This window comes from Pollicipes pollicipes, unplaced genomic scaffold, assembly GCF_011947565.3.
Source record: "Pollicipes pollicipes isolate AB1234 unplaced genomic scaffold, Ppol_2.1 Scaffold_4295;HRSCAF=5057_pilon_pilon_pilon, whole genome shotgun sequence".
NCBI classification, from domain to species: Eukaryota; Metazoa; Arthropoda; class Thecostraca; order Pollicipedomorpha; family Pollicipedidae; genus Pollicipes; species Pollicipes pollicipes.
In genome coordinates, this window is record NW_023596461.1 from 4,323,351 (window position 1) to 4,337,469 (window position 14,119).

Genomic DNA, 14,119 nt, shown 5'->3' on the forward strand with positions numbered 1-14,119 from the left:
TTAGACAGTAGTATTAGCTTTATTCCGGGGGGGGGGGGGAAAGAGCCATGAGAATGGGGGAATAGTTGGGTTGATATCTTGGCAAAATGCCTTTATCGAAACCATAGAAGAAGTGATTTTTTCTGCACAATTCTGGAATTAACTTTTGCTATTGTTTCGATAAAGGTATGTTGCCGAAATATCAACTCAACTGATGATGATAATGACTCCATTCGCCTGGTACTTTTCCCGAGTCATTCTCCTGACATTTACCCCGAGAAATAAAGCTAATACTACTGTCTACACTGAATAAAGTTCCTCGCTAATGCACTCAGCAAGTTAGGGAAACCTAACTTGTTCACTCGGCTTACCCCGAACCTCAGTGCACATCTGGCACACAATAGTGTAGTTGGGCTGAAATTTTTACGTTTTGTGTTGCATACCGTGCGTCATGTGTTGCATGTTTGAGCAAGGATGAACATGCATCTTATGTAGCAAAGCCAAAGCGACCGATTAGCCTAAACTGTGAACAACACATGTGTTCTGCCGGAGACAAAACGACTGAAACGACTGGGAAACCAATGTACCATGGCCAGCGAGGACAACCCGATCTCATGTGATGAAATCCCTCTTTAAATGAGGATTGTGCAGAATACTGATGATGGTTCTTGCTAGAAATGTAGGGGTTGCTTTCTGTTCATCAACTGAAACATTTGCGCAGCAGCTTTGTTTTGTCAAGGCGGGTCCCGTGTTATCTGTAGTTTTTTGACCCATTATTTTCTTTATTTTGTATGAGGGCTCAAAGGGCATATTTCAAATATCCATGGGATTCTTAACTGCAATAGCCATCTTGCTGATCATTTGGTGCAATTTACAGCCGTATCCTCCTTAAGACCTAAACACTTGAGTTTCTGAGCGACATGTCCGCGAAGATTTGTAGACAATTTCGCGCAAACTATTTGTCATTACTGTTTGTCTATACTACACATATATCTGTTTGTCTAAGCTATTTATTTCTCTAGTCTATACATTTGTCTCATCTATTTGTTATGCTCATCTATCAATTTGTCTATCTGTCTATAAGGTCATCCAGGCATGCAGCCAGAAAAAACGTCATTCAAATCCTACCACCACTTGGCCATGCGATGTTCAAGACCAATACAAAAAAAATCGTTGAGTCGTTTATATCTGGCGTTGTTGAACACGTTTCTAAACGTAGCGGACGTCAATTGGCTTTCAATTACTGCTGCGCAGGCTGCGCGAGTTTCAGTCACGAATCACATTGTGAGCTTATAATACAGAAGTTGAACATGGGTGCTAACGATTACAGAAATAATCCTTTGCCCGAAAAACTGAAGGATAGTGCCGAAACCCAATGTAAGCATGAATAAACGCCTTAAACTCACGGATCAATGTACAAGAACGCCGCCAGAAAGGGTCGAAATACTTGGACTCAACGATATTTGATTCAGCAAACACATTCAGCACCGCAACGGCCATCCCTTTGAAAATTGAAGTACTACGAGTGAGTACTAGGTAGGTAATTTCGCACGGTTAGTTTGGCAGCATTTCGACGTCATTCAAACGTTCCATGACGCAATCATTCAAAACAAATATTCCTAAAAGACTGGGGAACTAGGGATCAACTCTTATATGTGGAAAACTCATCTTCAGTATAGATCATGCTATACTATTCTAAAACCTCGGCGTGGTTATCACATCCGGCACAATACGGACCATGGTCTCTGCACGTCACAATGATCTGACCCTCATCCAGCACAACACGGACCTTGACCTCTGTACGTCACAACCATCTAACCCCCATCCAGCACAGCACGTACTTTGACCCTCCACACGACACAACCATCTGACCCGATGGGGAGCTAAACTAGTCGTCACCTCGAATTTATACCAAGCTCACACGTCACAGGCAATATGGACTCAAATAAGCTCAATGACGTATGGTTTAACATACGTTAGTTGTACAAACAGGGCGACACCACTGCTTTTGAGTTAAGGGAGGGCATAATTTTTAAGGGGTCTCCTGGACAACATGGGGCCCCCTCAGAGTGACCTCCTCGGTAGTGTTGCATTCTAGGGGGATAAGTATTGAAGTTACGCACTTCTTATGAAACTGCTACATGCATGATATCCAAGTAAGAAAATGTCGACAATTAAAAAAGCGGAATGGGACCTTCTACTTATCCAGCAAAGGTTGTCTGTGACGCAACGCAGGACATCCTGACACATAGAGGGGGCCTCTTAATCCAGAGTAGGAGGCTTCCGATTCACGAAGGGCCTCCAAATTAGCCAAGGGACCCGTTGCCGCAAGACAGGGCACCCTGATCCGGAACCGCAGCCATCTGATGCATGAAAAGGGCCTCCTGTTCCAGAAATTGCGCCTCCTAGATGTATCCGGTGTCTCCTAACCCAGAACAAGGTCTCCTAGTTCAAAAAGGGGTCCTCCCGAGTCAGTGAGGGAACCTTCCTAACACAACAAGTCTAGCACCAGGGTTAAAATCTACGTCGTGCCAAGTCGTGATGATAATTTTTCTTTGGTATGTCAAGGGCTCAGTACTCCCAGCTTGGTGCGGATGAAGATGACGCCCGGTCGACGTCTCAGTTCTGTTGCTTTTTACGACCTCTTGAGGTCGAAGTATGTGTTTTGTCGTATTGTGACGATAATGACGTTTCCAGCCTGTCTGTGTGGTGCAAATCAGAGGTGACACCTCGGTGACACGAACTAAACGTGATTGGACATTGGAACTCTGGAGTCCAAACGGCTGGATACGCTGACGAACGCACGGCTGGCACCCTGGTAATGCGCGCCCCTTGCTGCAAAAATGTTAACGTGGCCGAAACCGACACGCACAGGCCCGAGGAATCTCAGTATCGATGTGCCAGTGAATCTCAGTATCGATGTGCCGATGGATCGTAGTGTCGATGTGCCGATGAATCTCAGTACCGATATACCGATGCATCTCAGTATCGATGTGCCGATGAGTCTCACCATCGGTGTGCCGATGAATCTCAGTATCGGTGTGCCGATGAATCTCAGTATCGGTGTGCCGATGAATCTCAGTATCGGTGCGCCGATGAATCTCAGTAGCGATATGCCGATGAATCTCAGCATCGGTGTGGCCGATGAATCTCAGTATCGGTGTGCCGATGAATCTCAGTATCGGTGTGCCGATGAACCTCAGGTCGGTGTGCCGATGCCCTGACAGCAGCCTTGGCTCAATATGGGAGGCACTATAAATAAGCCGCTTACTCTCACAAACGAGGGGACGCTGAATTGTGCTCCCTTCTCTGAGGCGGCAGGGTTCGGAGCCCGCGTGAGTGAGATAAGGCGTAAGCTACCGTGCAAATCACGCATGGATCTTGATGGTGATGAATGAAAACATACCGCGCGACAGACGTGCGCACATGGCACGATATGTTATCACATATCATATCACGTATCACACATATGATACATATCGCGCACACGGCACGATATAAGAGTGACGAACAGGACTTGCGCACGAACATACGCATCTCTTGGCTTGTACACATTTGTATTCGGCTAGCCAGAGACATGCTACCTTGTAATGATATTCTGTGGTTGCACAACTACAGCTTTAGATCAGCCTTGTCCATCCCATTTATGCCGTTTTGAGAAGGCAGATTGTGCCGGCACACCAATATTAAGCACTGCTGATCTTTTCTGCCCATGTCTGGTCGAACTGCATGCTTATTTGAAACGCTTATGAAATATGAACTATTTACCACTGGCTTTTATCAATTTTCATCTCGGCTTGCAGTGATAAAGACCATTCAATGCGAACATTGTTCCTTTTTGTTTGTTCGTTGAACCTTAATGTTTCTTTTTAAGCCTTAAAGTTTCCTTTATTGTCCCTGTTCCTTTTATTCCTTAAGCGTCATTTATCAGGTTGAATTGAGCACTGAACTTTTTAAACAATCCGCACAGCGTTCTAGAAAGCTTAGACTGCAGTTCCGCATATTTTCACAAAGACGTTTTTGCCAAAAATTACCGTGTGCTTCACTAGAACCTCAAATACTTCTACTTTTTGCCAGAATGCATAGCATTTTAGCGATATCGAAACATCTGTTTCTGGTTAAAAAGCGTTACTTTTAACATAGAAAATGGAATTGCAATGTTGATGTGCTGCAGTAGTATCCAAGCGCCATTTCTTGAAACATTCCATACTGTTTTTAACACCCGCACGGCTGAGCTGTGGTAAAACTGGTGATATATAAACAGAACACAAGTGGCGTGAAGGCATTGCAAAAAGGCGATGTGAGTGCCGTCATCACGATTCTAGCCTTCTTTTGTCAGCAAGGGTGCACCAGAGCACCAACACCACTCATATTTGACATCGACATTGATGCAAGGCCATCCAAGGATGTGGCCTCTATTTCCCCGAGGAAATTTGTCTCGGTGCATGCAGATAAGTGGTGCCGAACTCCTTGCGTCACCATCCGTGGCGACGGCTGCGTTGGACTGGGGCAGCCGGAGAACACGGGTCTACTGCCTCGCCGGCTAGGCTGGCAGTGTCGGCCCGCTGCCGCCGCCTGACAGTGATCATGAGCGACCAACGGCCGGAGACGCGTGGCTTACGCGGAAGTGGATCCAATAATGGCGCAGAGACAATCGCGCTGATGCTTCGGGCTGCTTATGCGTGTCGTGAACAGAGAGGAAACGCAACTGCTCTATCAAGCTCGTGTGTGCATGTGGAACGCACACATGCGGTTTGTAGGCATATCACTGACCGATGTGATGCACTCAGATTGAGCTGAAGCTTCGCTCACTCGACCATAAATGCTGAGTGGCTTAGAAGTGTTTTCGTACCGTCCTGCGTAATCGACGCGAACAGCAGCGACCTGACAGTGACGCCTGTGTTCTCGGCAGGTGACGGAAGAGGTTTACCGCATCCTGCACGCGCGGGGATACCCGCTGACGTGTCGCGGCAAGATCGAAGTTAAGGGCAAGGGCGAGATGGTAACCTACTTCCTGAACGACAGATCGACGGAGCTGCTGGAAGTAGTGGCCGAGAACGTGTCCGAGGACGCGTCGTGATCGGGTCCGGTGGCTGGCGGGCGGTGGCCGGTCGTGCGGCGCCGTCCGTCGGGCGGGCGCCGATCGATGAGGCGCGGAAGCGATGTCGTCAGCTGCGCCACCCCCAGCCGGCTTCAGTGGCCGGCGCTGCCGGGGGCGGTGGCTGACCGGAGCGTCCGCGTGGTCGGCTGAAGGCGCCGCCGGCACCGGCGCCGGCGCCCTGGGACGCCTGAGTCGAGGGCTGCCAGTGTGTCGTGACCATGACTGCCCGCTTGACGCACAGCGCGAAGTCAGAACTGGGTGCCGTTGTTCCCCTCCGCCGCGCCCCGCTTGGTGCAATGGTGTTATCTAAACAAACGCTGTCACTCTTGCACACGAGTGTATTTCCAAAGATCGAGACTGTTTCCCGAGACCTGGGAAGGACCAGGTTTGGTGCGTCATGCCAAGAGACCAGGGGTTTTGGTACAGCGTCGTGTTCCGATTGTTACCCGTGTTACGCCAGCCGTCCCAGACCAGTCTTGCGCGTCATCAAAGTGCACGTCGCAGCCGCCTGTGCGCCCTTGTGGGAAGTGATTACTAAACTCGCACCAATTTGCACTCGGCACTGACGAGCCAAATGTTCACGAGGCATCCAAACCGCGCGGGAGGGGCAACAGAGGCTGTTTTGCCAGGGCGTCTCTACATTTCACTGCTGCAGGTCAGTGCCTGTCGCTCCCTTGCTGCAGAATACCTCCCCGGGTCAGGCAAGGAGAGATGTATGTACCATGACCCTGCCAATAAAGCCCTGAATGTTACGGCCCCGTGCCAACTACATGGCTGCCGCATATGAATGCATCGGCAAAGACACACTTGTATGAAAACCAGCTACCTTCAAGGTACCAATGTTGTAGTGGTAGAGCGGCGCATCTGGTAAACGGAGGTAGAGTTCGATTCTCTGCGGTGTCGTCCCTTCCCACCAGAATAAGAGACAGGCGACGCCAGGTAGCCTCCACAGCTGAATACGTCGTAGAGCCGAAGTGGCAGTGGCAGCTCCCTTGATCTGCACTGTCACCACCTTAGCGTGGCGTACGTACCACTCATAGCGATTTAGTGTCCCTCGGTTCTGCGTTCAAGAACCATGGGCCCAACAGTGGTCATTTACGCGACCAAGCGTAATAACTTCAGTCCAAATGGCACGCATAACCGTCAAATGCCTCGAGGAAGTCTTAGGTGGCTCATAAAAGGACCATTTCTCTGCGCAAAGGGCTTTGAAAGACAAAACTAATCAGATGCGCTCAAGTCATTCAATTACCTGCGCCAAGAAGGACTTTTTCCTGAGTATAGGAAGTGGCCCTACGGAGGCCCTGGAGATTGAAACCACGGCAAAGTATTCATTGTTTAAAATATAATAAATCTGCTGCTACTGCTCTAGTGTCTATAGAATATTTATGGGATGCCTACGGAAAACATTTGAATGGACACGGGCTTCACTAACCTCCAGAGCGCGTGAAGCCCCATGGGAACTTTGACCGGTCCCATCAAGCTGCAAAAATGACCACCAGTCCGCGAGGAGCATAAACAGAGCATCAGAGAGTCCATCTCATCTCAGTACCTGCATCTGAAGCGGGCAATGCGTCTCGGGGCTGTCAGGGAGCCTATGCTGTCAATGTGACCAGTGATGCCGGCACTATGCCGATGTATAGTAGAAGTTCCTGAAAGCCCACATAACCAATCAAAATAAGACGCGGCGTCAGTCCCGTTCGTAGTAAAAGTGCCAATCGCTCGCACTTAAAAATGACTGTAGAAAGAGGTCTATGAAGCCAGAATCCTACTAAGAATGCGCCGTATTTATGGAGCCGATAGCTAATCTTGTGGATGCATGGTCCCAAGATAGCAGGGCGCTTCCAAGACTGTAAAACGGTCTCTTATGGGAAGTTTGGCTGGCTCGGTGTAACTCGGCTGCAGTCAGAGCTAATGACGCCATGTTGCTCTATCGGTATATGCAGATATACCCCTCTGAAGAGAGTGCCTCAGGGACAATATTTTCGGGAAGCTGCTCTGATTTGACAACCGGTCCCAAACGCCCAGGAGGGTATTAGATTCGTTTAGGACCGAGAAACAGCCGTGCATCCGATGTTCAATTTTGTGCCGTCTCCGTTTAACTTAAGACAGGCTCAATCCACTACGAATGACGTCCCCGGATATCAGGGATGGTTTTATTGCCCGAAAGATGGTCTGAGGAATCCTATCGACCCGAAGAATTACGTCAGTTTTCTAAATCCATTATCCGATCCTATTTGATTACGACTTTGAATTCCAGTCCGCTGTGAATTTTATGTTACCCACATGTTATTTTATAGACGACTCAAAGAGTTCAATTTTGAAAAAATACTTGGGGCATCTTGCAAGGATGCTAAAGCTATGCTCTGACCTCGTCAAACTGCTGGGTGCTGAGGCTATGCTCTGACCTCGTCAAACTGCTGGGCGCTGAGGCTATGCTCTGACCTCGTCAAACTGCTGGGTGCTGAGGCTATGCTCTGACCTCGTCGAACTGCGGGGTGCTGAAGCTATGCTCCGACCTCTTCGAACTGCACAGCGGGAAAGTAATGCCTGGAAAACGGCATCAAGCATTGTGCTACCTTATGTCGGAGGAACAAACTTTTACAGTAATGGAAGGGCTCAATGTGCCGTGATGTTGTAAGATGGCCCATGCCTTCGGAGTAGAGCGTCCAGAGCCAGCCCTAGCACTATGTCGAAAACTTCATTAATGTTTTCTGCAGCCTTTACAATGAGTGCTGAATGCTTACTGCGTTCCGCCCAGCACCAGCGTACGGCGGTGTTCTCAGGGGAGTGGGGGGGGGGGGGGGGGCAGACAGACGGTCAATGCCAATGAACGCAGCATTGATCCTAGTTTGTACAGTGACATGTGCACTTTTTTAGGTCTTGCATTGTGTTACATGTAGTCATGGGCTTCAGTTCTCTGGGCATTTATCAGTCGTCATCATTCTTACAAGGTCCACAGGCCGCGCTTTGGATTTTGCCCAACGAACCACATTTACCACCCATGGTGTCTTTTGGGTCAAGTCGACCTTGCCGGCAAAAATGTTTCCTTTTGTACAGCTGTCGGGTAGCTGTGCACAAGGTGGCGGAACAAGGGTGAAGCAATAATGCTTTTACCCAAACCGTCAGGCACACCGCCGCTCACACACAAGTGCGCCCTTTCCCACGGAGCACGAAACGACGTAGAGCGCTCTGGTGATCAACGCATGCGAGTGATAAATGACCACAATGAGGCAGTGGTCATAACCTACGTTCGACATTGATCCGAACAACGCTAAGCAAAGAAGTGCGGTGATAAAAGAACGCACTATTGCGTCAATAAGATATGAGCTGGTTCCGTATGTACGCCGCAACTGACGATGCGATGCAGATGCAGGAGTCATAAATGACCAGCGTAGGAAACACTGCGCGTGAGCTAAGCTCGAGTGCTCTATGGGGCCACAGGCCTGGGAGGCTTTGGTGCCGGGTAGCATCGTTAATATTCTGGCATTAGTTTATAGCTGTTTGATAATGACCTATAGCGAAACTCTTTCAACGTATAAGGCTGTTTTGGAAGCACATCTTGTTCTCGAACATTATCACTAAGCCAGCTATCGCATCATGAATCACGAGGAGCTTGTTTGGCGTGCTATCACGTTATCCGTTGATATTACCGCTCGGGGTGCCTGTCTGGTAAGTCTGGTAAGCCTAGGCACAAATGATGAGGGCTATTTTCGATGCATTTTAGAAAAAAAGGCAGGACCAGTCGGGAAAAAAGGGAGCGAAGTCAGTCGTTAGTTGTCAGGTCTGACAAAATAGTCAGTAGACCGTCGGTGGAAGTGTTTTGGCTTCTTTTTACGCACAAGTTAGTGGTTTTACGTGTTGAAGGCCGAACTGACATTTTTGGGTCTAACCCGTCTATGCGGTGCCACAGACATGACCCTAATTTTATGAAATGTTGTTGCGGATGAAGCTACGTCGACTCCACGTGCACTCATGGTTGGTGCATATGGCTTGTCTTGGACAAACGAGCGTCACAAGAATGCAAGATAGAGACAATGAGGAAAGGCGGATGGATGTCTGGACGCTGTCCGCGCGTCAGGTGAGAGAAAGCTGCAAATTAACATAACAGCTAACGCAGACCAGAACTGACTGCTTGCAGCGTATGCCACCAGGTACGGAGGTACTCGACTCAACGGCGAAGAATTCATGGCGGGCCCGGATCTGCCTGAGTTAAATCAATGAAACCCTAGCTAATGCACAGCACGTTGATTACGCCTGTAAACGGTTCTAGACCGCCCGAACGCGTCTAGTCCACGCATGCAATCCCCGTATGAGGGCAGGAGCAGTGGCTCAGCTCGTTGTTGCGTGCACCCAAATCTCGTATGCCGTGGACAGCGGGCTGGGGCGGGCGGTGCGTGGGGTGGGGCGGGAGTCACGGGGAGCGGGTGTTGGGTACGAGCCACTGTGCGGGAAGGAGTCTTGCCCGACTGGCCAAGGAAGGTCTGCTGGAGCTTGGCCGAACGGAGTCAGCCTGGCCGGCGGGCCCTAGGGGAGCAGCGGGACAAAATATCGCGTTTTGAGTTTCGACGGCAATATGCTGATGCCAACATGTAATTCGAGTCTGGCTTCTGCACTCATACCTTGAACTGGATACCTTGATCGTGATGATACATTGAACTGGATACCTTGATCGTGATGTCTGATGATTTAACTACAGGGATAGGGCGTTTCGGTGCTCATCGTATTCGGTGTTCATTGTAATCAGGTCTCTGGTATCGATTTTTCTGATCGTGGCCAGAAATCAGGTCAAATTGTGCATATCGTGATCACATGAAACTTTTCCTGCAAGCTTTCAGGCAAATCTAAAGAATCCGCTGAATCTAGAGTGTGGATCTGCTGAATAGCTCTTTTAACACAACCGTTACAGTACAGGGACCTAATGCGTTTCCAAATATGAAATGCTGAACCGTAGGAATAAACAAGCACTGACACCCATGGCTTACCGTCAGGGCTTCAAATCGGCCAAAAATTATCTAAGAGCCTTTTTCATTTAATTACCATGCACCTATTCGTTACTTCACATTCGCCCTACTTTAGGACTTAATCACATGTGGCCAAACGCATACCTAACGTAAAATGACTTCATGATACACACATTTCAATGACATCAATGATACACACCAATGACATCAATTCAGGCTTGGTGCCAATCAGCCCTTTTCATCCAAGCGTTTATCAGAGTGGTACCTAGTTTTATCCCGCAACATTTCACAGACACCGTATTTTGAAGGACACCTGAAATAGGATTACCGCAGTTGAAAGTCATCGTTTGTGCTCGTGTTAATCAAAGTAGCCACTTTACTGTACCCTGGAGGCGTTTTTGTTTCATCATGATGTGCCAACAGTCATTTTACGTACATATATTTGGTTCCGTGGACCCAAGCCATCAAGTACCTCAAACTGATTTACTAGGTTTTAAGGGCGCTTCACCTGCAATGGTTATTTGCGCTGTGCCGCAAACTTCAGATAACGCATAGGTACATCATAATAAAACGAGCGCGCCTCCGGAGGGAAATGTTACGGCCACTCTTACAGCTCTTACAAGCCATTGGATTTGCTCCAGCTTATTCTATTTTTCAACGATTTCGGGTTTGATCCAGTCCAATTAGAGCCCTGCCTTAAATGCGTGATAGTATGACGTTTATTTGACTCATATATAGTTTGGCCCCGCGGCATGCTAGACGCGTCCAGTTTTAAAATGCACGGAAACGGTATAAGACGGACGGTAACACTCGCTGTTTTTCGTCGGCCCAATAAAAAAGCCGGCGAATTTGGAAGCGTTTTTTGTTTCGGCATCAGGTGCCATTTCGTCACATCATGTTTGTACATTCGGTGCTATGCGATGGAATCATACAGTACCGCAAATGTGAAATGATGGAGAGGTACCTGTATCTCAAGCACCATGCTTGATAATAAAACAAAGCGCCTCCGGAGGTCATGTTGACGGCACTCGCGGCAAACCATGGTCCTGATCCTGCTTATCCGAATTTTCGAGAATGTCATATTTGGTACTAACCGTGGTCCCTGTGTGTGACAAGGGCCTAATCTCTCGAGCGACAACTTACGGACGTTTCTCAAGCAGCTACGACATTGCTTCCAAATGCTTCCAACTTGTCGGTGAAGATAACGCTTATGAGTCAAATCTGAGGTAGCCAAATAACCAGATGAACAACGCAGAAAGAATAATAACATGATACGATAAGACCACATTCATGGTACATTGATATGTTGGTGTTGGATGTTCAGAGACGTAGTACTGTAATGGTAAATATGAAATAATATATTGTGGCGCTTTGTATGTGGTGCACTGCTGGTTTTATGCGTCAACCCTTTAAGTACCAATCTGTGGGTTGAATGGGCGGTGGGTGGTATAGTGATAGGCTGCACTCCTGCATTCATGTAAACATTTTGGTAGAGGTAGGTGCTATGGGAAGCTAATTGCCCTGACCTTGGCCTTTCAACTGGGTAGGTAGCTCCATGTGATTGCTTTTTAGCAACATGTTCCTGTGATTTGTAGAGGTCCAACAGTCCAAAAGTGGCAGCCACTGTAATGATAACTTTATCCAGGGTCCCAAATGCCATTTTTTTCCAAACTCATGTCAATTTGGACTCAATATATGCAAAATTGTCCTGCATGTAGTGTAGCTATCAGGTTGGGGGCATTGCCACCCTTGCCCCTCACTTGGCTGTCAGTGAACAAAATTTCCTAGTTCCTCAGTTTTTTTTAGCATGAAAGGTGCCCTTGAGTATTATCTGGCTGTTTTGTGTAGGTAACTTGAAAAAAAAAATTATGGGCTGGTACAATACATGGATGGTGCTGTGATGGGACCACCAGTCTGTGGGTGGTGGCAAACCAGTCTACAAGATGCTTAGGGCAGGTCAAATTCTTCAGCAGATAGGGCAGCCAACTTTTCTGTTTGAACCAATGATATCTGATGATATCTGACTACTGAAAATTCTGCTGACCACTAATTTTCTATACTGCTATGTGTGAGAATATGCAGAGTTCCATTAAATATGCCACATAATCTTTGCTTTACCAAATTTGGTGTGCTAAAATGCACCAAACTTTTTTCAGTGTGAATGATGAAACCTCACAGTTCTGGAGTCACTTTAAACTACTAGCTTACCCAGCATTCATTTCTGTGTTGCTGCTGGTTTACATGTTCAGTGTAAGCAGTGGCAGCCAGTGCAAGGTAAATGCTCTGCACATGTGATTGGTGGGTCTCTGGCTGCAGTAGCTGCTCATGGATTTACATGCTGAAACTGGTTGGATAACATGCACCAGTTAGGATAACTGTTATGCAGTTCAGGAAAATGTGGTTCATGTAGCTTGTCTCTTCTTCATTTATTATGCATTGTGATGGGTTTTCAGTTCTTTCAAATGCCTCAACACATGCCCCAACTATCAGTTCTTTCCTCAACCCTCCCTTACAGGATCTTGTCAACATCTGTGATATTTTGCAGGCTGGGTTGACTACCAGGTACCCTTAAAATGCAATCCCTTGTCAACTGGGCTAACTTTATCACATATGTGTGCAGCATGCATTACCATCTGCAGCTCTGTCTGGCAAAAGGTAGAAGACAACATTATCCATCACTGGGCTACATAGCATGGTGGTTGGTGGGTCCAAGAAATGTGTAGCAAGCTATCTCTAGCATGTAGTGTGGTGAGTTGCTGACAACTCAGTTTAAAGTTATCAAAGCATGAAAAACACCATAAATGCTTTTGTTAGTGTAAACACATTTCATTTCATCCATGGACATTTGGAGTGTGGAAGGATCTTAGAATATTGGTCACATGCATGCATAGGACCCATTACAATTTTAAGTCTCCAACTGGATTACATTGATGCAGGGATTTCCAAATCGTGACAGTCAGATGTGCTGCCGGGATTCTCTAAAAGGGAGGAGGGGGGGGGGGGGGGGGGAAGAACACAGGGTACTGATTTTTTATTTTCTGTCAACCATCTCTGGTGATGAATGACAAAATGTGGATCTAAGGAAAGGGGCAGAAAAACTGTGTCCACTGAACCCTCCCTGATTGATCCTGTGGTGGCAGTGCACCATTTTTATTTTAGTTAGTTGCCTTTCATGTTTTTGCCACATTCATTACAACTGCCAAAAATGAAAAGGCCAAGCTGATTCCATTTGGTCATATTTTACAGCATCAAGAGTGCTGTTCATGCACACAATACAAATTTGTGGGGTGGATAGGTTTTTATCTCTCCCAGTGCTCAAGTAGATTCCTTCCCCCTAAAAGCTTTGGTGTCAAAGTGTCTGCTGCTCATCTAAAAGGCATTGCTTGCAAGGGGACATCCATATAGTATGTTACACATTTTTGGCCATTTTCCAACCCTTTACCCTTGTTATGCATGAGTGAGGCTGAGCAAAATGTTCCCTTCCTTTCTGAATATGCTGTGCCATAACTTTGTAAAATCCGGTTTTTCAGAAAAGAAATGTAGATGATTTGTTTGGTACCAGCTGCTAGTTTCCTGCTCACATATTATTGGTTCCTTCAAGTAACTGACTCAAACATCTAAACTACCACTATGGCTGCCAACTTTTGGAGTGGAGAAGCCATTACAGCTGAGCGAAAGGACATACCGGTGAGGAAATGTGATCATGCCCCTGCAAATGGTTGATATTTTTGTCTGCATCTGTTTTTGTTGTATTGATCCATGCAAAATGTAAAAATAGCATTTTAATGTGGTTAGACTGTTATCTGAATACAACAAAATAAGTTATGTTGCACCATGGGTATGTTTCTTTGCTGTTCACCTTCTGAGTCCCAATTTTCTGTGTTTTTTTTTACTGTATGACAGGCTGAACATCTTCCTTGCTGTATCTGACTCCACTCAGTATCATATGATGGCCGAGGCTGTATCCGTTATCACTGAGGCAACATCCAGTGTGACACTTGTTCACTGGCCGCCAGTCGGCCAGCTGTATGGCGGTGAGCCAGGACGGCGGCCACGCGCTGCTGGCCAGCCGGCGCCT

The 14,119-nt window shown here is 47.3% G+C and overlaps 1 long non-coding RNA gene across 2 annotated transcripts; it reads left to right on the plus strand.

Annotated features, from left to right (window-relative positions):
* The first annotated feature begins 11,302 nt into the window (after window positions 1-11,302).
* LOC119096348 (uncharacterized) lies at window positions 11,303-14,117 on the plus strand. 2 transcript variants are annotated; one of them, XR_005094059.1, is made up of 3 exons: window positions 11,303-11,334; window positions 13,572-13,728; window positions 14,058-14,117. It is a non-coding gene; the product is annotated as an uncharacterized LOC119096348 (long non-coding RNA). The 2 variants fall into 2 exon arrangements; XR_005094058.1 differs by having other exon boundaries at window positions 11,307-11,383.
* Window positions 14,118-14,119: the final 2 nt, after the last annotated feature.